The 25,186-nt window shown below is 45.7% G+C and overlaps 1 long non-coding RNA gene across 2 annotated transcripts; it reads right to left on the bottom strand.

The window, feature by feature from the left end:
* Nucleotides 1–6,079: 6,079 nt before the first annotated feature.
* On the bottom strand, nucleotides 6,080–13,369 carry LOC121835561. 2 transcript variants are annotated; one of them, XR_006077674.1, is made up of 3 exons: nucleotides 13,039–13,369; nucleotides 12,459–12,622; nucleotides 6,080–6,112 (listed from the first exon to the last, which is right to left on the bottom strand). It is a non-coding gene; the product is annotated as an uncharacterized LOC121835561 (long non-coding RNA). The 2 variants fall into 2 exon arrangements; XR_006077675.1 differs by lacking the exon at nucleotides 6,080–6,112 and adding an exon at nucleotides 9,921–10,119.
* Between the last annotated feature and the right edge of the window lie 11,817 nt (nucleotides 13,370–25,186).

Here is a 25,186-nt window from a genome sequence, read left to right on the forward strand (position 1 = left end):
AAAGCAAAGCGGAGTGTCATACTTAAGAAATGGTTTACAAAACATCATAATTAGATATCTAGAAGTTAGATTGCTTACAAAAAATTATTGACTTGTAAGCAAAAATCTAGCCTCGTGTGGACCCTCCATGCATTAGCCCATAGCAACGCCCTTAGCAACGATTTGTTTGAAGAGTATTTGTTTGAACCCAGACGACATGTTGTGACAGTTTCCCCGCAGACGCTGAAAACCTTTCAAACGAAACAAAAAAAAAAAAAAAAAACGGTCGTTTTCACAGACTTTCAGCTCGCTGAGGTGTCGTCCAACGTGGAGCTGTTGCACTGGAGCTTTCTGATCGCCTTGGAAATTGATTAAAAGTATTGCTACGTCTCACGCGTCAATCAGGTTGAAAACACGGTAGGCACCGGGAATAACGTGTCGGAACGCTTAAACGTCTGTCTCCCGTCGTACCTAAGTAACTGAAAAAGAACAGTGATCATGTTCAACTCGTCTGCGTCCTAATAGGCGCCCAACTCGGTCAGAAAGTCTCAGCGCACCTCCCGCACTTGGTAGCTACGACCAACGTGATAAGCGAAGCACTTTCACGTAGCCGTATCGAGCTAACAGAGATCTTCGCTATCTTCAGTTTCAATTGAACGTTTCGAATAACCATGTTCCTTGCACACGACGCAGATGCTATCTCGAGCTCCGAGGCCTGTACGCGCGGAATGCCCAACCATTCGGCTTCTTGAGACTGTAGTTCCATACCACGGTGTAGATGTTATTTTACAACGCCTACACACATGTAGATGTTTCATGCTCACTGCATTCGCGGTACACGGATCTACTTACCCATCTCTGAGGGCTGTAGGTGCGACGACGGAGATAACAGCGGGGAAAGGCGTCATCAAAACTTAGAACGCAAGGAAAAAATCGACAGAGAACCGTTACAACATGGCGCCGGAATGTTTGTAAACATACTCTCGTTACCGTGCTCTGGTTCCCCGGTTTCGAAACAAAATTGCGTTTAGCATATTTAAAATTATTTTCGCAACGTAGATAGCTTGATCAATTGAGTATATATATTCCAATTTTTTCTTTAAGTTAAATTGAGAGCTTAATGACTTCGCAATGAAGCACCCTCTCATACTCTCGCAGATCAGCATAGGTTTGCTTCACCGAAAGACACCGCTGTATTGCAGGGAAAGGTGCTCGCTGGCATTGGCACAGGTGAAAATGTCCTGTCAAATTCCCCTTCCGACAATACAGTACATATGCACTGTTAAGGTATTGGTTGTGGGGGTGGCTTGTCTGTGGCCAGGAAGGCACACAGAGTCAGTTAAAAATGATTATTATGGAATAAAAATACTGGAAAGCAGCCTCAGACACAAGGATGAAGTAAAGGCACTAACACAACAAAACAATGGATGACCTTCAAGTGTAGTTTATTTTATGAAAAGGAAGCATTTTAGTCTTATTACATTAACACAAACACCCATGCCAACCAGGCAGCTGGCAATCGGAGGGATAGAGCCTTACAATGAGGCAGTGCTAAACTCCAATTTATGAATAAAGATTTTTTTTTTTTTTTCACTTTGTTTTGTAAGAGAGGTTGTTTTCCATCATGATTAGTTTCGCTCTTACCAACTATCCCAATCTACCACCCTACTTCAGCTCATTATGGGGGGCTAGTTACACTTGAAAAATCTGCAATGGCAAGAGGAATGCTAGCGAGTTCATTTCATTGCCAGAAAATTGATGGCGTTGTCTCACATGGTAAGAACAATGCACGCTCATATATGGACTGCGTGAGACCATCAAAGTGTGGGCGGTGACTCTACTTGATATCTGGGGACTGAACACAACTGCCTCAGGCTACTCTTAAAGAGAACCATAGCGGTGGTCAAGGAACCGGTACAGCAACACAAGCCCAGTTTACCTATGATATGTAGGTCTTCCATTCCCTTTGTAACAATATACAGGACACCAGATTGTGGGTTAGTAATTGAATTTCAGCATCGAAATACACGTGAAAATATATTCCTGGTCTCACAACATTCAAGGGAATAATGTATCTCGTTACATTTTCAACTGGGCTTGCCATGTCATCGTCCCAACTACCGAAATAGTTATCTTCTCCAAATGCTTCATCAGCTTGCACAAGCAGCTGACACCAGTTGAGAACAAGCTAAAAGATCATGAGGAGATACTTTGTAAAATGGCAGGACGGCGGCTTCTGTGATACTACAAAGCCAGTTTCCTTTAGACAATATAACATAAGATTATCATATCAACCAAGTATGCCTCCACGGCGTAGCCCTCGAGCTCGGTCGGGGATGCCAAGCTTCTTTGCTTTGCACTGCGCGCTCGCACAAAGCTCCACCGCTTCACCCGACATGCTTGCATGAAGCTTCACACTTTACACGACAGCACTATGGCAAAGCATCTTAATTTTTGCGGGAGGTGGGGGGGGGAGGCTCAATATTTTGCAGACCTATTTTCAGACTTCGAAAATATTCAAAATTACCGAATAGTCCTATTCGATTCAAAGTATGAATCGATTACGGCATTATTCGCTTCAATATTTAAAAGTTATGAATATTTGCACAACCGTTGTCTTCAGCATTATTTACAATTTACAAGGAAGCTGCTATCATGTCTACCTTTCACAGGATCTTCCGAATCTTTTGTTCAAATCGTGATTATAAACTTTTGGACTTCGACCCAACGGAAACTATCCATCTGCACACTCCGCAAGGACAATTCACTGAGGCGGTCATTGGCCATCATTGATCGAAGTCTGTGTTATGTCAATCTGGGCCTACAAAGAGATTGTTCACCCCTGCAGTTTGTAAACATAAAAAAATTAAAATCTAGAATGGGTACATGAACACCTAGAAATGAACCTTGAAGCTTTTCTCAGACTACAGTTTTGGAATGTTTCTTACAGAAGCCTTCCTTTTCGGAAAATAAAAGGAACTGTTCTAGTTCATCGGGGAAATCGTCCGACAGACCAGATTTATCCATTGCCTGGAATCACCACTGTTTCAATGAAAGTGTGCCGCAGTCGGCAATAAAAAGTAAACTGTAGGCAGACTTTGCTGTAAGCAGTGAAACGAGTTTTAAGTGAATGCGGAAGGTTGTCAATCATGCCAATATTGGTATCACAGTGCAAGTTCAGTGAGGCATCTTGAGGGTGAAGGTTGCCATTTGTGCCGATCGGTTTGCTTTCTTATGATTGTTGCTTTGTACGTAGTTCCCAATGTTTCCTTCGCTGCCTGTTTCATTTCACTGAATCTTTTCCTTAGACCGGATACATAATCGCTCAATGATTTCGTCAGGTTTACAGCTTCATTCAATGTGAGCGTCTGATTATGTAGCGTTCTGATGGCATTGAAGCATTGCAACACTCTATCCCTGAATTAAGCTACGACTGTTGCAGTCATACCCATAGTCTTCAACCATAACCCATGTCTCTGCTAGTTCTTCCTAACCTTCAGACCCTCAAGGCAACCCTAATTTCTTGAGCGAACACAGCTTCATAGCATCTGCTCGGGCTGACCACCACGAGTCTTGGAGTCGCATGGGCATGAATACCGTATCACTGTTTCAAATCAAGCCTGCAGAATATTCCGGCGAAGGGTAGACGCAGAAAAAAAATTTATGTACGCTGTACGCAACGGTTAACACAGACCACTGTGCGTGTTCTGTGTCGAGTGCTCTCGTGCCAACGCCAGCTGCCATTGATTCAGCAATGGCCAGCGGTTGTGATCAACCTGGCCGTGTTCCGAAATTTACCCAATCTCACTCTAGAGTAACAGTTTCATACCTTGGTGTTCGAAAACCTTTTTGCGTCTGGCGTTGCTCAGCTTGAAATGTCACGTGATATGACCCGCAGGAGTAGCTGGGATCCAGTCAAGTAAGGTTTGGAACACGCCCCCTGTCAGGGGGGGATACCCTCACAGAGGGCCCTATTCATTTGAGCAGTTAAATATGGGTAATCTGGCCCTGCCCCTGGGCGACAAGAGCAACATGGTGAAATGCCGGCCTGTTACATGGAGGCCCCAATCGTATTGCCGGATAATGCATTATCCGACACCTTGACTCAACCTTTACAAACAAGTGTTCTCGAATCTTCTGGTGACAAGGAATCCTAGCAACCTTCAAAAGGTGCTATGGAACCCACCTTTCCCTTGCACCCCTTCCACACTCCTTGATACTGCAGCATTCATGCTGCACCAGGCACGTCATGCTTTACCGCTTTGCACCATCGTGCTCACAAAAGTTTCAGTGCTTTGCTCCGCCACGCATGCATCACGCTTCACCGCTATACACCGGTGCGTTGCGGCAGTGTATAGCAGTGAAGAAATACTTTGAAAATATTTGAAGTTGCCGAATACTCCTCACCAATTCAAAGTGCGAGTAGAATACGGCGTCATTCGCTTCAATATTCTGAATTTTAGAATATTTGTACAACCCTAAAATATGTCGTAAAGTAACGCTCAGGCACCTCTACAAATCCGGAGATCATTGCAAAAAAGTGGGAGATGGGCACTTGATATGCTATCAATGTTATCTATATTTCCACTGTCCATATTTTTTTAGATGTTACAACATTTAGGGGTGGGCGCTTAGTGTACAATCGGCGGATGCTGGGTATTTCATGGTATACATAGCATTTGAGTAGAAATATGCAGTTCCTCACTTTCCCATAAAAAAATGAAATATATATATTTGGGTGCTTGCGGAATTCAAAAGACCAGCCTATGAAACCTGGTTTGGGAACCCTGGGTGTATAATGTTCACCTGTCTGTAAAAAGCTCCTCAAAGCAATTTTTAAGAAAATAAAACTGAACCATCTAGAATGGCCCAAGCTGAAAAAGGCTTCCAAATATTCCGTTTGTAGCATTCATAATTAGGCACTGAACTTTTCGCTTGATGCTTTGATTGATTTTGTTTCTTTTTATGGGAAAAAGTGCACATCAACAATGGAAATCAGCGACATGGTTTGCAAGCCACCCAACCAATGGTGTGTGAGCCCCCCTATGGCTGAAGAAGGCGAAGAGAACACAGACACAGCGCTCACTTACGACTGAAAATTTTACTTCTGCATGGTACAGTAAGTAAACATAAAAAGAAGCAGACAGATACCATTTCAAAATGACCAACCAACTAGCCCAACTACACAATTTGTTGCAGTTCTTCTATGGCCCTGAATTCGTTCCTTACCACGAGAAAAGTGACGATTTTTCAAGCATCTCTGCAGATCCCTTCATTTTTAAAGCTATTTGGCACATACCATAAAATCCCGAGGTATGTACTTCCCAATCAGCAACATTCACTTGTATCCCACCACAGCTAACTAGCCGCATTTGTGTCGAGGCCATCACTGATCCCAACACTACTATTACTAGAAGTAGTCTATCTTTCGGTGTTTAAAAAGTAAAGCAAATCAAGCCAAAAATAGGGGTGGACTACCTTTTGAGATCTTAGAGTAGAGTATTATGACACATCAAAATGCAGGCACTGAGATGCTCTTCAGAAATAAACAAACTTTGAAATAACGGATTAGAAAGGTTCTTGTAGGAAAGCTCTTCATTCTAGCTCATAATGGCTGGGATTGCACATAGGGGAAAAGAGACACTAACTGCCGAATTCACAAACCTTTATTCCAATTGAGGCACCCCCCCCACTTCCTCAAGGAAGGCACGAGGGACGGCACTGGCCAATCGCGAGGACGGCTAAGCAGCCTAGGCCGCCTATTTGTCGTCGCGACTGGCCCCCCCCCCCCCCCCCCAGCACCGGCCCTCACACCTTCCTTGAGGAAGTGGAGGGGCGCCTCAATTGAAATGAGGTTTGTGAATTCGGCGGTAACTTAGCTACTGCTAGGGTCCGGCAAATTGGAGACATACACCTCCCCACTGGCCACAGGCTCCACATCTTAAACACCTGTGGACTTCGAAAGGTTAGAATGGGGCACAGCACCCACCAAAGATAGAATTACCATAAAGTTTTGCGAGTGCCTTGCCGAGCGCAAATGCAAGACGCTGGATGCCGCGGACACGGCACACGTGGTACTGGTCGGTAGCCAGCTTGTCGAGGTTGACCATGATGCCTCGGTTGAGAAGAGGTACTGAAACATCAGCGAATGAATTAATTCATAGCATAAAACAAAGCTGGGTTGTGACCACTCCTTGGAACCACACAGGACACACATGTCTAACTTGGAAGCAGCCAATGAACATTATAGGTTTAGGTAGGGGTCAGTATTTTAGATCTAATTGTGCAGCTATATTTTTTCGTGTGTGGGTGTGTACGTGCAGGGAGTGGGGGTTGTTAACTCATTGCAAATGTTTTATGGGGCTGGTTGCTTATTATTGGGGTTCACCTTCGTTTAGTCAGGGGAGGATCTAACTGTAAACACAGACATCAAGGTGCAGTACTCGGGCTCGCCTTCTGAGTTAAATTTCTGTTCTCCTTGGGGACCGGTCCTCGTGTGCCAAGTTCACTGTGATTTTAAGAAGTGATTTGAATAGTTTCTTATCAAAAATGTTTCAGAACTTCCCAATGCATATAGGCAGTTTCAAACTCTGTCAGAGTTTAAAACTGCCTTCTATACATGTTACTTTCACAAATGGTATACTCTTTTTTTAATCTATCTTGTTATATTCCTGACATAATTACCTATTTTTTTGGATTTTCGAACTTTCAAGGAACTTACTGACCTAAACACATGCTTTTTTGACCTGTCTACAACTGTATCCACCGCTGAGTGCTTATAAAAGAACAGGTGTAATAGAATACATTTCACTGAAAAAGAAAAAAGATAAATTTTATGGCGTATATTAACTGATAAAAACCAAATATTGGATTTCGAAATAAAAACCAATAAATGTATGCCGAATTCAAAAAAAAAAAATAATAAAAACCGAAAACGCTGATCTTGTTCAGTGTTTTCGGAGTTAACTTTTTTTACTCGAATTCGGGGGTATTTCTTTTTCGATGTTTAATTTTTTCCAAAGATTCTGTGTTTTTGTGTAAATTGGTTGAAGTCATAACCAATTTACACAAAAAACACAGAATCTGCACAAAAAATTACCACCCCCCCCAAAAAAAACAAGTACCCTCAAATTCGAGAAAAAAAATACTCAGAAAACACAGAACCCAAGTTATCGGTAGGTTGTGACTTTCCAGTTTTAACCTAAAAATACTGAGAAACATCAGCCGATGACGAAAATGCAAAATCGGTTATAACAAAAAAACACCGTTTTTGGGGACGATTTGGCGCTAGGCGATTACTATTTTGGTTGAAACCCCTAATTCTAGGCATTTGCTGAGCCTGTTTTGCTACCAAGAATTAAGCAAACTGGGGTCTCCAATCAGTGGGATCGCTGACCTTGGAGCACAAGGGCCCGAGAGGTGGGTTAGACGGTTACTACCAACAGTCACAACGCCCTTGTTGGTTCATGTCAGAGGACGGCAGATAAAAAAGCAACTTGTCCCAAACCAATTTTTTTTTTCACCGATCATCGCTGTTTTTAGCGTCTACATCATACAACAAGTCGAAAGCAGGGTTGTGCAGTATCGCAATACAAATGTATTGCAATAGTATTTCAGAAATACATTTAGTGTCTGTAGTTCTGTATTGCAACACTTTTTTTTTCACCACTATCTGTACTTCTGTATCGAAATGCATTTGGGATGTTTCTCAGTACCGCAATACAATCAAGATGGGATGTATTTCGTTACATTTCTTGAGAAATAACCCCCACCTCTGGATAAAGAAGATGACAACTTTTTTTGTTTTGCTAGAGAAGGCCAGAGGGCGTTATGAGGGGTATGCTGTGCATTTGCTATCATGCGAACCTAGGTTTGTTCGGAACTATTTGCGTCGGATCTTAGCAACCCCCTTCTTTATTCTGCAAAACTGAAGAATGTTTTCCACCATGCTTCTGCCCCCCCCCCCCCCCCCCCCCCAAAAAAAAATCTTGACTTTTTTTTTTTTTTTTTTTTTTAAGGGGACGCTGGGGCATTGTTACTATGCTGACCAACGTTCATTCCAATTCCCAGAAATATTTGTCTATGCGACCTCTTTCTATTCTGCGAAGATAAGAAATGTGCTGTGAGCGGCGCATTTCTTAGTGAAGAAATGTGGTTCCCAGCTGTGAAAGTAATGTTTCTTTGATTTAATATAAACCAACTGTTGAGCAGCTATTTTTTTTTTTTTTTTTTTGCCAACATGACGTTGCGTTTGAATGGGCAATGGCTCACAGGTGGGCTATTTGAGAAGCTCCTGCTCCTCAAGTGTAACCGAGTTTGGCACTTGCATGTCTTTCGTTTGTATCGCTTCAGTGTAAAACAACAGACAAAGCAAGAATGATTTTCATTGCACCTCCTGACTACCGTAATTTGTTGCCTATGATATGACAGTTGGCACCTCAAGCAAATTGGAAAAATGTATTTCAGTATCTGTATTTCTGCCATCTCTAAGAGGTATTCCTGCATTTGTATTTCCAAATACATTTTGCTCCTTGTTAAAATGTATTTCCGATGCATATCACAATACATTTTTACAGATATATATAAGTATCACTATTTTAGCTATTTTGATGTATCCCAGCATTTGTATTCCCAAGTACATTAAGTACTTTGGCCCAACTCTGGTCAAAAGACACCAATGTTTGAAAAATAAATAAACAATGAAAAACATCCGCCGATTTTTCTCATAAATAAACACCGGAGGATATACGGCCTAGTTATAGGTTATTTATATTTACTAAGTAAAATTCATTTTGGGTGCGTTTGTGGTATAAAAGTACAATCAAAACTCAATGTAGCTCCTTAATGTTTTCAATTAATCAATAAACTGGAAACTAAAAATAAAGCCTTTTTTTTCACTTTAGATGAGTAAAGACTGTTGTGAAGAGGCCACCGAGGCTTTGTTACCTTGCAGACCAGGATCTGATCAGAACATTCTGTCTTTGTACATGAGGACCCTCAGGTTATAATTAATTGATTACGCAAAATCTTAACGGCTTATGATAAGCGCAGCTTGCCATGAGTTATCTGCCATTTTGTGGTTTATGACGAGTGCACCTCATCACATACTGTTTTGTTCCTTGGCAAGGTTTGCAACAAGGTCAGTGAATAAAAACAGTGTGAATTATCTTTATGATAGAATAATAAATATAAGAAACTGTTTCATATAAGGTCTGCTTAAAAATGCAAAGCATTATAAGGTTAATCAACAGGAGATGCTATTTTCTATTTTAAAAGAATAACAAATGTTTTCCATGAAACTTCATCTAGATTCTGAACATCTAAGGCACTGCAAGCACAAGCTTTACAGGTGTGCTCTGCACTTTCGTGCCATATCGATGGAGGGGAGCAGAGTTTATGCTTTCAAATACTATCAATAGATAAGAGAACAGCGATTCCTTCCATCGTGACGTCACAAGATCATTACTGAAAAGGCAACCTCACCATATCAGAGCAAGGAGACACCTCAAGATAATTTAGGAGGACCAAAAACTGATGTGGAGATGAAGTTAACATTGACAATTGTGCAAGCTGGTTGACCATAGTAAAAGAAGCAATGCGTAAAGCATGGACAAAGATTAGAAGACAAACAAACCACAGAACACCATTTTTATCGGCAACTGTCGAGAGCGTATTTACAGGCGCTAACATAATGCTCCACGGCCCTCCGCCCAAATCGACAGGTGCTAACTGATTGGACATCATTTGAAAAGCTCATCCACAAATGCAAGTGAGTGTAGCAATTGTTCTTTTGGTCTGTGTTGCTTGCATACTATATGTAAAAAGTAATATAAATGGCTGGAGTGATCTTTCTTGGTATCATGAATACCTGGTTGTCAATAACACAGAATATGACATTTAGAATATCTCAAAGTATGCATAATGTGATACCAGTAGCGGAGCTAGCGGTAGAATTCTCTGGAAAGAGTAACACCTGCACAAGGCAAGCTTGAAGGTTCTGTCAAACTACATTAGTGATGGGTGTTACCTTGTGGAATCGAAAGGTGCAGCTTTGTTTTTGCAAAGCATCAGCAACCTGCGTCAGGACGCAGATGGCCGAAAGCAGTGTTTGGTGCTTCTGTTGGGAGATGGAGCAACGTGCTGCAATTAGAAAAACCCGTGATGGCGAGTCCGACGAGGCTGAAGATAATCTTGCTGTAACACAGCTTTCTTCTAGTATTGCCACGCACGTCGCTGAGCGAGCGTGTACATGGCCAAATGGTTACTGCACTTGATTGTAGCGCAGAAGATTTGGGTTTGATTCCAGGCAGCGAAATGTTCTTTTATTTATTCTTTCTACTTGGCGTTCTCGCAAATTCGAGAAATTTCTTTTCTGATCAAGCTACGAATGTTCTACGCACCGAAATGTCTAGGCCGAATGTTCCAGAGGCCCACGCGACTACAAAAGGAACTCCGCATGGCGAGCGAAGTCAGTCTCTTCCTAGCGCTCAATCCTGCTGCTTCGACGCCTGCGACGCTAGCCTTTCTCTATATTGTTTTGGGCACAAGTTTGCCCCGTTAAACGTTTGGTTTTGTCAGTTATTTGCCGCCTCACCATTTGTTATTTGTGACAATATAGCCATGCACGCAGACATGAAAGCCACAACAGAAAAACGCAATTGGGGTCGAGACACCCTGCCATAGACCCGTTGCTCCACAGTGCGGTCTACTTTCCGTGATGTGCTGTGCCATCTCTCAACATGAGAACGAAACACAACCCTCGACCGATAACTGAAAATCTTGCATATATTCTTCCGATTTTTCGCACAAACAAATCAGTGCCTTTAACTTTCACATGGTAACATCCACCACTGCAACACACCTGTGACAAAATATGAAGCTCGCTGCACCCAGACTATTATTTTTTGCTTCATTTTACAGCAAACCCCGCTACTGTGGCAACCTACATTTTGGGATCTGTTTTGTTTCATTGACAGACATCTCATCGACAACTTTTAATCAAACGACATATTGACATACATTTCGTCGACACTGACAAGCCATCGACAATCGTTCCGCTAATTGTACGGTGTTCTGATGTTTCGTTGTGCATGTCACTGGGGCACGCATTAACTTACCCGGCCTGCCCGTCTACGTCATTTCGCAGCGACCGTCTGTGACGGCTCACTACAGAAATATTAACATACCTGGCCCACCCACTGATCTCCACTATGGGGGGCTGGATGGTGCATTGAGCAAACAAGTATGAAGCCACCAGAGGTGAGCGGCTTGTCCCAGAAGTGAGCGCTTGGCAGGCTTTGTAACCCTTCCGAGTGCTGGTTCGAAAAGCGTCGAGGGCGCTGGATTTTCGCTTGTTCCCTCAAGAGAGCCTGCTTGTTGCGCATTAAGAGCGCATGCAGACCCGAGAAGCATCATGGGAAGCCATTCAATGTAAACATTTTGAGATTCTAGTTGATAAAGTTGTGAATATGTCTCAAGTTCAAATGCCTGATTCTCGGAATTTAATCCAGAACGGGAGTATTAAAACCCAATCAAAGACACAAAAAAGCATGGTCCAAAATATCGACTGAATGCACTAGGAAGACCAGCGCACGCCCGACTTTCGGGACAAGAATCAAACTTCCGGTGGCTTCACTTGCGCCAGGCTCGGACAGCAGCTAAGCGCCATCCAGCCCCCTATAGGGAGTATTCACTGGCCGTCATAGCTGAGCTCGCTGCTGCTTCCTGACCACGGGGGTAGAGAGAGAGGGGAAAGATGCTTTTGTACGAATTTTGAGTGGCAAGTTAATCTTCTATAATCTTCTAGAGGGAGAATAGCGACGTTTGGGGAAGCCTGGGACCCACGAAGGAGAGTCCCGGTGATAAGAGGATTTCTTTTTCCCCTCTTCTCGTGCGGTTGCCCGAGAGCTGACCGGATACTCTTTCCGGGCATGCGCTGTGAGCAGTTACCTCAAATATGGCGTCCAGTGAATACCCCCTATAGTAGAGATCAGTGGGGCCACCCACTCAAGCTGCTTAGCGGCAACATTCTGCGGGGAGTCACTACAGAAAAAAAGCTTATCTGAGCTGTCGATGTAACAAACTGTTGATGAAATGAACTGCCAATGAAACGTCGTTCAATGAACTGACTGCCCCCCATATTTCAGTATCAGGATTTCTCCTTCAAATAAAACGTATTTAAAGATACCTTGTCACCTATTTTTTTGGTCACACATATTTGAGTTGTTTTGCAATGCTCTTTTTATAAATGTATTTTAGTATCAGTACTTTAGCTGTCACTGCTGTGTATTCCAGTATTCGTCATTTCAAATGCTTTTTAGGTTATATCTGCCCAACCTTGTTACTCAATGAACAGCATTCCAGAGGCATCATGAATGCCTGGCTACCAATAACACGGAAGATAACATCTCGTCACAAGGGGCATGTCACATGTAACTCAAAAGGACAGTGCACCAGGGGTGAAAGTTCCATGTACTTACGTCGACATTCACGATGGTAACGCCGAGGGCAACACCTTCCGTACTAGTAGGCGGTTCAGGGACAGCCTCTCATCCTCCCTGGCATGCCCGAAAGGCCCACCTCGTGGCACCAGCTTGAATACGAGCACGTGGCTCGTCAGGCCTTTCAGGGTGGACACAAGCTCCTGAAAAGTGGAAAGGACATTGACTTATGCATGGGACAAAGCAAAACTACCGTAAAATCCCGTAAGGATGCCCACCCAAAATGAAGAGATAAATTGGGAAAAACATGGGGTGGGCTATCCTTGGGAATACGACAGCAAAATTTATTTAAAAAAACGCGATAAGCCACTGGGCTATCCGCTACAAACCACATAAAACGGGAACTGATACCGCGGATTGCGGACACGGCACATTTGCATTTATGATGCGATAAACACACAAGACTTTGCTAAGACATCCAGTGTCACGGTAAAAGGGGTTGAGGACGCAGCAGATTCGCTTTGCCGTGTTTTCACGATTTTAACGCGCAGGCTGATTTAGCTTTCAGATATTGGCCGGTTCTACCGCGCAGGTAAAATAATGAAGATTGAACACATACCTTATAGAACGGGTTTTATGAAACGAACGCCAACAAAGTTGTCACAGTGCGACGATGTTTCTTCGCTGTCCACAGAGGTGATCGCTTGCGCATGTACGTGCGAGTGCGCGTCGTCGGCTTTGGGAGGGTAGTTTTCCAAGCACCACTTCGCGAGCTCGTCGGGTCGCTGGGATTGCGAGGCCACGCAGTGCTGCTCCGTCCGTTATCTTTTCCCGCCAGCGGGACTTTGGTTTAAATAAGCCTCCAAGTGGATTTGCCATGATTCCCGTTGAAACAGTTCAAACCTGTGGTCCAAACAGTTCAAACAAGCCGCCCCAGCAACCTGAGAACCGTCGAAAACAGCGAGGCCAGTGTGGCGCCAGTGGGCAAGTCATTCATGAAGCTATCATTATATAGGATGGTCGAGAAATAAACCAGTTAGCTGGGTTTGAGACGTCCCTTTTGTGTCCGATCTTTCTACTAAAATGTTTTCAATTTCTTCGACCACAGTCTCAGGTGTTATATGACATAATTATCATCATCATCACCACCACCCGAACGGATTCCCTACGGGCGGTTTTCCCTACGCTGGCGTTGTCCCCAGATCTAGGCACGGGCAGATCTCTGGATAGGCGCTCGCTTAGCTACCTTCCTCTTCCCTTCTGTTAAAAAAACGCCCGCCAAATGCCGTGATTACGCCCGCTGAAACGCGCGTAAATATTGAGAATGCGTTCTGTTTGGGTTGGCCCTTAGCCTGTGAAGGAGGATGGAGACGCCCTTTATTGGATCGACTGTCGTCAACCAATACTACCTAGAAGACGAGCCTGCTGTCTTCCGCTCCAATCGTCATCATTGGTGGGTTCGCGCAGTGCCGCCTAGCCCGTGTCAGCATCGTCGCCAGCTCGTCCAACGAGCGCGTCTTACAATGCGGAGCGCAAGTTCGTCTGCTTCTTGCGTAGGGGTTCCGGTGACGTCAGAACGCCGGGCTCTGATTGGCCCTGAATGAAGGATAGTGGGTAGGCCTCAAGGCAGCTTGCTTTGAGGTCTACGTCCACTATCCAACGTTACTAAAACACTCAGTTGGGAAACTGCCATAGAGACCTATTTGAAAAAGTGGCCCCGATCTGTCCTCAAAAACCGAGCTAATGACGAACACAACGCCGCCATTTCTCCCGCAGCGACCACTTGAGGAATTGTACGTTACTGCGATTTTGACTTTAATCGGCCATTTTGGAGCCGAAACAGATACAGCAGAAGAGGTTACAGGGGTGCAAACCCCGTCTCCCCAGCGGACGCGCCGCGACCTACTACCGAAGTTAAAATGCACCTAGGTCGGGACGCGCTACCTGAAAGCACCACTGAGGCATGGTTGTATAAAAACAATATTAATTGTGCCGCAAAACCCTGCAACCTAAAGATTTTAAAAACATCACGCGCCCATCATTTGGTACTAAACTCCAATAAATTTCATACAAAAAGAATCTGTTCCGTTTGTTTTTACGCAAAAAACATGCTTTCTAAAAGCTCAAGGTGACCACAGTACAGACAAATGATAAAGAGTGGCGCTGTTGTCGTATTTAGCTCGGTGTCGATGGACGCCAGCGGCCCAAGTTTCGACGGCGAGGAGACGTTGCCACTATCCAACCAGAGCTCGGCGTTCTGACGTCATAACAACCCCTGCACAAGCAGACAAACTTGCGCTCCGCATAACGATGATGTCGTGAGAAGGCCTTGTCGTGAACAGCGCATGACAAAATTGGTAGCCCGCACAAGTCCGAGCTGTTTCACCTTAGTCCGGACCAACGTTGGTCCGGACGCAGCTTACGTTACGAGCTGATGGGACCAATCAGATGGCGTGAAAAGTGCGACGTCATGGTGTCCGCCCGTGCAAGGAGCGTCCATGAGCAGTCCGTAACTGTGCTTATTTAATAACTTAGGCTCAAATGTAGCGGGCGGAAATGGCGTCACAGGAAGCGTAGGAGCCACCGATTTGGACCAACGTTCTTTGGTTTGGATGCTGCGTGGCTGCGTCGACGCCGTCTCTCTAGCCGTCAGGGGAAAACTCGCCTGGAAGCAAAATCTTGCACATTTTCACGACTGGTTAAGTTTCTGAGACGCGGATATGTTGGAATTCCAGTGAACCTGGTCGGATGCTAATCAGATGCAGGAACGAATGACTCGGCACTTCCTTTTTCTCACCCCCACTGGCATGGAACATACCTACACGTGTCCCTGAGCTGAGTACTCCGAGTTTATCAATTCTAATTAAACAGCACCCTTAGGGACTCTTTATTTTGGTGGCAACCTGCCACTTGTCAGGTGCCACCTGCAGCGGGTGACTTTTGTGGTCGAACGTCTAACCAGCTGGCGGTTCTTGTGCAATATACTGAATCATTGTGCGTGCTTGTGACTGAGAAAAGAACACACTCGGAACTGGTGACATCATCTTTGAGTCTTCAATCCAGTCATCGGAGATTTGGAGCCCGCCGATGTTTGAGAAAAGAGCACACTCGGAACTGTTGACATCATCTTCGAACCTTCAATCCAGTCATCGGAGATTCGGGGCCCGTCGATGTACCGAGGTAAGCATTTTTTTAATGCGAAAGCATTAACTGGGGGTCCCATGGAGCGAACCGACGTCATCAGCTTTTAAAGTCACGCCAAACGGCACCTAAACTCCCTTGTCCCAATGAAGCGAAGCCGCGATCTGATAGATAGGCTCCCATTGGCTGGCGCGCATCATAGTTTCAAGGAACAAGGCACCCATTGGCTCTCGCGCGGCGTAGTCCCAAGGTGACGCCACCAGAGAAGCCCTCTCCATGGCGGTGCAGCGTGCTCAGCGGCCCGGTCGCCGGTAAGAAGTGCGGGCCTGACCGCACAGCCCGCTCTGGCAAACTCTGGAGAGGCTGCACGGTTGAGCTCAGCGCGGCGCGGCAACTTCACGAGAAAGCGCGCTCGGTCGCCGGCCACTACCTCGCCAGTAGCGAAACGTGGCCGACCACGCCACTACGCCGCAGACGAACTAAACTGAGAGAGGAAAAACGACATTCATGGTTTCAAATTCACAACTCATAAGTGCTTAAAGGAGCGATGCAACAATTTTTGTACTTTGCGCAAATACCGCTTAGAACAGATCCCTGACGTTAATGACCCATGAAACACGCGTTCGTTTTTCACCCCACGCAATAGGAGTCCCAGAAAAAAAATTAAAGAAAAACGAGCAGCGTTCACCCCCTCAACTCGCAGCCAGAACAAGCGGCCACGTGATCTGGAGCCGATTATATGCCGCCAATGTAGATCATAGCCACGCGCTGGGGTTGGCAAAGCGTAGGACACGCGCTGAGTTCCAGACATTGTTATGGCTCGGCTGTTGTCGTCGTTGCAGCGATTGGACACGGGTCACAACCCGAATGCTTCTCGAGCTAGCAATTGTCACGAGCCCAAGTCGAGTGCCCACGCAATGCTCGGGTCCAATCTATGAACCGCATTCAAATATCGTCACTTGGGTGTACCGCGATCCCCGAGTTACGTCATGAAATTTTGCAAAGGAGAGATTGAATGAAAATGATCGCTTTTGTCCTTGAAATTACACCGCAACAAAGGAGTTTCTTGGCCAATGGCGTTGCGTGTGAGTATCCTTGAGTCCCAGGTGTGCCAGTAAGCTCGTGTAGAGAGAAAAACATTCCGATTGAATATCGTTGCACAGCTCCTTTAAAGGGGCACTGCAAGGACTTTTTTTACTGGTTTTTAATTTGCACCGAACCTTCGCGCACTGAACGTAGTAACTTAGTGAAACTTTTCTTTTCTCAAAATGCCCTTTATTTTAAAAGTTATAGGCAAACTAAAATTACTAAAACGAGCAAAAAATAACCTCCCACATGACGTCCTTGGTTGCTTGAGTTGCCGTGAACTAGAGGAGGGGCAGTGAGCTGGTCGAGCGCTCATGCCGCACTCCGTGTTCAGGGCGCGACTAAAGCATGTTCTGGATAGGCTGTATGCAGCAGGCAGCCAGAGTGGCTCTCATTGCATTTGCTGCGTGATTAAGCACTAATTCGTCATGACACTTCATTGGTCACGAACGACAGCAAACACGGGGTAAAGATCAGTCCAGAATGGGAGCCATTTCGCGCTGCCATATCGCGAAACTGCAAAACCGCAAGACAAAGCTTCTTGCCGAAGGCCTTCGGAACGCTCGGAGCCGGTCGGATCCTCCTGGATGGATGGATGGATGGATGGATAAGAAAATACCCAGTTTTCTCTCGCTTCCTGCCACCATTGACTTAACCTTTGCTTGGTAATCTCTACAGTCTTGAAATCCACTCTCCCTTCGCTATCTCTAAAACCCAATGACTATTAAATACATGTTGTCTTCGGCAGGCATAGGGTGAAGCCCTTTACAGTAGAGTATCAAGTGCTCAGCCGTCTCGTCCTCCTCTCCACAAGCAGTGCACACTGTATCCATTTCCTGGCACCTTGCTCTGTATGTTCTGGTTTGCAGAACACCCATCCTTGCCTCAAACAACAATGAGCTTCCCCTAGAATTGTCATAAATGCTTTCTTTGGCAATAACGGTTTTGTTTAATCTGTAGCTTTCCAGAGCCGTCTTTGTCTGCATTCGTCTAGCCTAAAAACTTTCCTCTTAATTTCCTAGTGCGCTGTCTCCACTTTGTGTATATGCTACTCATGTATAAATAACTGAAAACCTTTCGTGCCCATTGGTCCCCATCCATTTGCCTCAACCGATCCTCAAATTCTATCTTGCTCACCGCTTCCCTGCTCTCAAAAGACGCCCATCCCATGTCTCCTTGTACTCCCTGGTTTGGCGTTTTGCAATGTGCCCCCAAAGCCAGCCCACCTACTCCGCGCTGTTTTATTTCTAGTCTTGCATGCACTGCGGATTTCATGCATAGCACTGCGTTTCCAAAAGTCAAGCCAGGCACCATGACCCCTTTCCAAATCTATCTCACCACCTCATCCCTGTTGTAATTCCAAAGTGCTCTATTTTTCGTTACAGCTGCATTTCTGTTGCCCTTACCTATTATATACTTTTCATGCTCACTGAGATATTCTGCACCGTCACATATCCATACTCCTAGATACTTGTATTTACTAGCTCTCTGTATCTTCAGCCTCTCAACTTCATCCTCGTTAAAAATCATGACTGCTGATTTTTCACTACTGAATTCTAAACCTAATTCCCCTCCTTCCTTACCACAGATGCTCATTAATTCCTGCAACTCTCTCCTGCTGTTAGCCATGAGTACAATATCATCCGCATACACCAATCCCGGTAAGGATTGCTGAATTTTTTGGCCTAGCTTACTGTACGAAAGGTCGAATCCAAGCCCACTCTTTTCTAGTCTATCCTCCAATCCTCTCAGATACAACATAAACAGCAAAGGCGATAACGGGCACCCCTGCCTTAGGCCTCGTCTTATCTCTATTTTCCCCGTCGCCTTTCCTTCCCATGTTATAATCACCTTATTATCTTTGTAAATGTTCCTTAATAGGGCTGTTAGTCCTTCATTTAGGTTTAAGCTCTCCACTATGTCCCACAGGTTCCTTTGGTTCACATTGTCATAGGCACCCTGGATATCCAAAAATGCCAGCCAGAGCTGTCTGTTTTGTTTTTTCGCTATTTCTATACAGTGTGTTAGAGAAAATATATTGTCCTCCAACCTTCTCTGTTTCCGAAACCCGTTCTGTAACTCGCCCAGTATGCCCTCGCAATCTACCCACTCCTCCAGTCTGTTCTTTATAATCTGCATTACCAACCTGTAAATCACTGGTGTCACGGTTATGGGACGATAATTCCTAATATCAGACTTTTTTCCCTTTCCCTTATATATCATACTCATCCTACTAAGCCTCCATTCATCTGGAATATTTCCTTTTGTTATCATAGTGCTCACTATATCTCCCTTAGTTTTGCCTTAGATTTAGGACCCAAATTCTTCACCAGCTTGATTGGGATCCCATCTGTGCCTGTCGATGTGCCAGGGACTCTTCGTGCCGCTTTTCCCCATTCTCTTTGTCCAAAATCCGCGATGTCACAAGCTGGACTGCTACTTCCTTCGGTTCTCCTATCTTCCACATGTACCCGTTCCCGAAATTTCTCCTCCATCACTGCTCCTATATATCGTATCGCATTATCTCCCTCTAATTGATCTCCCTGATGCGAGAGTATGAACCTCTGTCTAGCTTGCGTCGTTTCACCGAGTGAGTTCAAGTGCTCCCAAAACTTCCTAGCTGCGTTTCTATCTTTCTTGCTTACATTACTCATCCATTCCTCACCCTTTCTTTGAATTTTCGCATTGATCAAACTGGATGCCTCTCGGCGACATGTTATAAAAGTGTCCCATTTTCTCTTTACTTCTGTTTCTGAATCCCCACTGCGCTTGGAATACCTGTGTTCTCTAGAGGCTTCTTGACGTTTTTGTATCGCTTGCTTCACTTCTTGGTCCCACCAGCTTTTTGGTCTATGTCCTTGCTTCCCCTTTCGTTTACTCTGAACTTTGTCTAGTTCCAGAGCAAAAAGCCTGGTTAGGCTCTCATAGGTCCAATCTGTATACCGTTGCCCTGAAACTGCTTCCTCTATTCTTTCAGCAGCTATTTCCAACTCTTTGTCGCTGCAGAAAGTTTGCTTTGAATTATGTTGTCTAGTTTCAGCATTTACTTCTCTGGCAAAATTCAGCTTAATACGTTTATGATCACTACCAAGACTTTTGGAACCTTCTTAATCTATTTTCATTACTTGTAACTTACTAATATTTTGTGTGACATGAGTACGTAATCTATAGTTGAATGTAGATTGCCAGTTTCCCACGTTATGTGCCCGTCACACTTCTGACTGCCCGTCGCACTTCTGACTGGTCTGACTGTCCATACGACCGCAGCGCCGCCGCACACATCCGTCGGCGCCTGATCTTACTACTGCTTTCTAATACGCGCCGCCTTTTCCACCGCTTGGTGGCGGGTATGTCGACGGGTCATTTCTTGTTTTCGTACTTTATAAACTGCATTCTTTTTTTTCTTTTTTTCCGATCTAAAATACCGAACAAAAACTACTTTTATAAATAATTGAAACGGTTCGCTCCACATATATTTTGTATTTTGACTAAAAAGAAGCTTTTAGCGGCTCTGACCAGTAGTAAGCCCAGGACCAAAGACGTCACATTTTGCGCGCTTTCGGTACCGCGGGTCGCCCTCGTCGGTGGAGGAGGTTTCCGCGTCGCCCGGTTAAAATAATACGCACTGATATTTAGTTACTCTCTCCGTGCCCACTAGCTTGCCCGAACCCCAAGAGACGTGGAAACCGCAAAAAAGATAGACGCTTACATACGACTGCAGGGCCCCTTTAAAGGGGCGATGCAACGATTTTTGTATTTTGCGCAAATACCACTTAGAACGGATCCCTGACGTTAATGAGCAGTGAAATACTCGTTCGTTTTTCACCACACGCAATCGAAGTTGTAGAAGAAAAATAAAGAAAAACGAGCAGAATTCACCCCTTCAAAAAAAAAAAAAAAAAAAAATTGGGTTGTGTGTGTTTATACAGCCTAGAACTTGGTCTGCCTCACAGGGGCGACGAGTCTCCCAGCTGTAGATGAGAAATTTAGCCAGTGCGGTACAGCCGCTAGCCTGGGGTCTTTAACGTGCATCACGCAGTTGTGATAAAAATTGGGTTGTGTGTGTGTTTATACAGCCTAGAACTTGGTCTGCCTCACAGGGGCGACGAGTCTCCCAGCTGTAGATGAGAAATTTAGCCAGTGCGGTACAGCCGCTAGCCTGGGGTCTTTAACGTGCATCACGCAGTAGTGATACACGACCGCACGCCGGTACGATGCTCATCCAGATCGGAACGGGCAGGGGCGGGGCTCGAACCCAGGATCCCTGGGTTCTGCAGCGCGAGCTTTCGCTCCACGTGCTCCGAGCTGGTGTGCACACCAGCTCGGAGCACGTGGAGCGAAAGCTCCACGTGCTCCACGCGCTAGACCACTCGGCCACCGATCCCCCCTCACCCCTTCAACTCGCAGCCAGAACAAGCGGCCACGTGATCTGGAGCTTACTATATGCCGCCAATGGTGATCATAGCCATGCGCTGGGGTTGGTAAGGCACAGGACACGCGCTGAGTTCCAGACATTGTTATGGTTCGGCTGTTGTAGTCATTGCAGCGATTGGACACAGGGCACTACCCAAATTCTTCTCGAGCTAGTAATTATCACGAGCCCAAATCGAGTGCCCACGCAATGCTCGGGTCCAATCTATGAGCCGCATTCAAATATCGTCACTGGGCTGTACTGCTACCACCCAGCTACGTCAAGTTTTGCGAAGGAGAGATTGAATGAAAACGCTCGGTTTTGTCCTCGAAATTACAGCTCAACAAAGGAGTTTCTTGGTCAGTGGCGTTGCGTGCGAGTATCCTAGAGTCCCACTAGTGCCTGTAAGCTCGCGTAAACGCATTCTGCAGAATGCACGTTTAAATTAACGCGATACAATATGCATATCTAGGGTGCCTTAAGGACATTGAGGCACCCTATGTATACATCTATTTGAAAGTATATTGTAGCGGTACGGCTGAGGCGCGTGCCAAACGCATTCTGCAGAACGCGTTGGGACCGGGAGTTCCGAGCACTAACGCAAGTATGCTGGCAAGTCTACTGCCGCCACCCCGACCGTTGGACCTGAGTGGCGACCTGGAGCTGGCATGGAAGATGTGGTGCGAGGAATTCACGTTTCTACGGCTACAGGCCTCAAGTCTCAAGACCCAGCAGTACAATCGGCGACGTTCCTGGTGATCATTGGTGAGGACGCACGTCGCGCGTCTATCATACATTCACGTTCGCCAATGAGGAGGACCGACGCGACCTGAACACTCTTATAGAAAAGTTTCACGGACAAGTCGACGGTGAACCAAACGTATACCGGGAGATCGTTTTTGGAATGCAAAATCAGAAACCAGGCGAGAAGTTTCGCACAGAGCTTCGCACGCTTGCCGCGGACTGCGGCTTCGGGTCAATGCACGACAGGATGTCCAGCAGTCGAATCATTCTTGGAATACTTAACAAGGAACTTCTGCAAAAACTCATCAAAGAAGATCCAACGTTGGAAAAGGTGATCCAACAATGCAGAACGGAAAAAAAAAGGAGCTGAACAAATTTGAGAGGTGCAAGCTGCCAAGGCTCCAACAGCGACACCAGAAGTATGCGCACTTTCAGGAGGAAAGCAGTGTTCTCAGTGCGGGTACACCACTCACACAAGTGGAACATGACCAGCGAAAACAGCCTACTGCAAGGTACGTGGACGCAAGCGACATTTCGCGCGGGTGTGCCGTACGACAAAGAAACAAGGTTTCCGAGAGTCTAAACGGAAAACTGCTCACCAGAATGTCAGGCGGCTACATGAACAGGACAGTGACGATGATGACACCTTCGTGATTAGTGCTGTATAGACCTTATCCGCTTACTCTCTGGCACCCTACCGCCAAGTATCCTTTATGGGATACTTGATATCTCCTATATATGCATTATATTGGCGTGGCAACGGCAAAACAATGTTTTCGCCCATACTGGAAGTGACGACAATTCAAGATGGCGGCGCTCAACGAAAGCCTGGGAAGCGGAAGTGTCCATTGAAGGTCAGCCTGTGAACTGCCGAGTTGACACAGAGGCAGACTATTGTGAATCTCTGAGAGACTGCTTCATACTCTAACCAAACGCCCAGCTCGAGAATGCAGTGTACGCCTTAGCTCTTCGGGCATGTGCAGACTGCAAATGGCAAGAGCACTTTGCACATGCAGCACAAGGGGTGTGTGTCGGACGTCGACTTCTATGTTGTAAAACACGACGCACCTACGACTCTGAGTGGAGTGGTATCGGAAGAACTACACATCCTTCCACGAGTTGCCTCCCTCCAACCAAAGAAAACTGATCTTCCTAAGAAGTATGAAGATGTCTTTGAGGGATTGGGAACAATCAAGGGGGGCGTGAAATACAGCACGAAGCTAAAGCCAGACGCGGACGGTGTAGTTCATAAGCCAAGAAATGTGCCTACAGTAATCAGGGATGACCAAAAAAAAAAAAAAAAAGAGCTCAATCAAATGCTTGAAGAGAGAATCATCACACCAGTTATCGGAACCTGCTCAATGGGTTCATCCGATCGTGGTAGTAAGAAAAAGCTACGGCAAAGTGCGTGTTTGCATGGATCCCCAGACACTGAATAAGGTCCTACTACGGGAGAATTTCTGCATGCCAACCTTAGAAGACATCGCAACACGCGTGCATAAAGCGAGATATTTCTCAGCTCTGGATGCCTCCACAGTATTTTGGCCAACTCAGCTGGATACGAAAAGCTCCTGCACCTTTGAAACACCATTTGGACGCTACCGTTTTCTCAGGATGCTCTTCGGCATCTCAGCTGCACCTGAGGTTTTCCAGAAGACGGTGCTTCATGTCCTTGAGGGACTTGAGGGCGTTGAGTTAATGATAGACGACATTTTGGTATGGAGAGAAACAGTACAACAGCATGATGAGAGACTGTAGGCAGTTCTACAACGTTGCAGGAGCGTCAACCTGACATTGAAAAAGACAAAATGCAAGTTTCTTGACCGGAATAAGATACCTGGGTCACATTTCAGACAAGGACCTACATGTGGACCCAGAGCGAGTGAGTGACATCCTCAGCATCACAAGGGCACAAAACACCAAATTCTTAAAAAGTTTTCCTGGAGCCATCACCTATGTGAACAGGTTCATTCCGCATATGGCGGAACTCGGTGCTCCACTGCGAGAACTCCTGAAGAAGGATGTGTCGTGGAGCTGGGACGAGCACCATGAGAGCAGTTTCCAGGTACTTCGGGAAGGTCTGAAAAAGTCCCCAGTGTTGCGATTTTAGGACAAGCAGGAGCCTCTCACCCTTTCAGTCGATGCCAGCTCTCCTGGGCTAGGAGCGGTCCTACTGCAAGGAGCTGCAGCCTGTGGCCTACTCGTCAGGGTCTCTAGCAGAGACACAAGCGCGCTATGCGCAAACTGAAAAGGAACTCCTTGCCATCGTCCACGGATGCACACGTTTCCACGATTACATCTTCGGATTACATCTTCGGACGAACCGTCCAAGTAGAAAGTGCCCACAAGCCACTAGAATCAATCTTCCAGAAGCCACTGAACCAGTGCCCACCTCGACTGCAAAGGAGGCGGCTAACCTTGCAGAAGTATGACATCCAAGTGAAGCACAAACAACTGGCAAGGAACTCTACCTAGCTGACACCATATCGCGATATCCATCAAGTGGAATGTACTACGATGACTACGAGGTGAACACACTGGAAGTCCCCCCAGTCACAGACAAAAAGCTGGAGGAGTTTTGTGGGGCAATCGGGAAAGATGAAGACATGAAGATACTGCCGAAGAATGCAGAAACTGAGTGGCCAAACGACAATATGCAGGTTGGTGAGAGTTTCCGATCCTACTGGCCCTATCGGGACGAGGTCCATGCAGAAAAGGACTTCCCTACCGAAACATCCGGTATAACTTTTCACTATCCGGATTATGGAACCGGAAATTTGTTTCTGGAAACACGAAATCCAGATTGTAGACAAAGGCATCATTTCTGAAAACCCAAATTCCCGATAGAATCCAGATAGAATCCGGATAGATTTCCAGTTCCATAATCCGGATAGCGAAAATTTATACCGGATTTTTCGGTAGGGTTTTGCTTCGTTTCAACCGGCTAATATAGTCCCAAGAAAACTTCGACCAGAGATGCTCCGCCTTCTGCACGCATCACATGGGGGCATCGAGAAGATCAAACACAGAGCCCGAGAAGTGCTGTATTGGCCTGAACTGGACCGTGACATTGAGGAAGCGGTACAACATTGCAAAGTCTCCAAGCACTGCCAGCAGCAACAACTTCGCCGAGCCTGTACGAAGTAGTCCAATCCCAACGGGGACCCTGGCAGAGCATTGCCATGGATATATTTCAACAACAGGGAAGCACTACTTGATTGTAGTGGACTATTTTTTTTTCTACGAAGTCCACCTTATGAACAAGACGAATGCACAAAGTGTGCTCAACTGCTGTGCAGCTAACTTTCCCCTACATGGACTGCCACTACAAATCATCACGGACAACGGTCCTCCATTCAGCAGTTCCACGTCTTTGCCAGCTATT

The sequence above is a fragment of the Ixodes scapularis genome, unplaced genomic scaffold (assembly GCF_016920785.2).
Source record: "Ixodes scapularis isolate PalLabHiFi unplaced genomic scaffold, ASM1692078v2 PGA_scaffold13__105_contigs__length_92229423, whole genome shotgun sequence".
NCBI lineage: Eukaryota > Metazoa > Arthropoda > Arachnida > Ixodida > Ixodidae > Ixodes > Ixodes scapularis.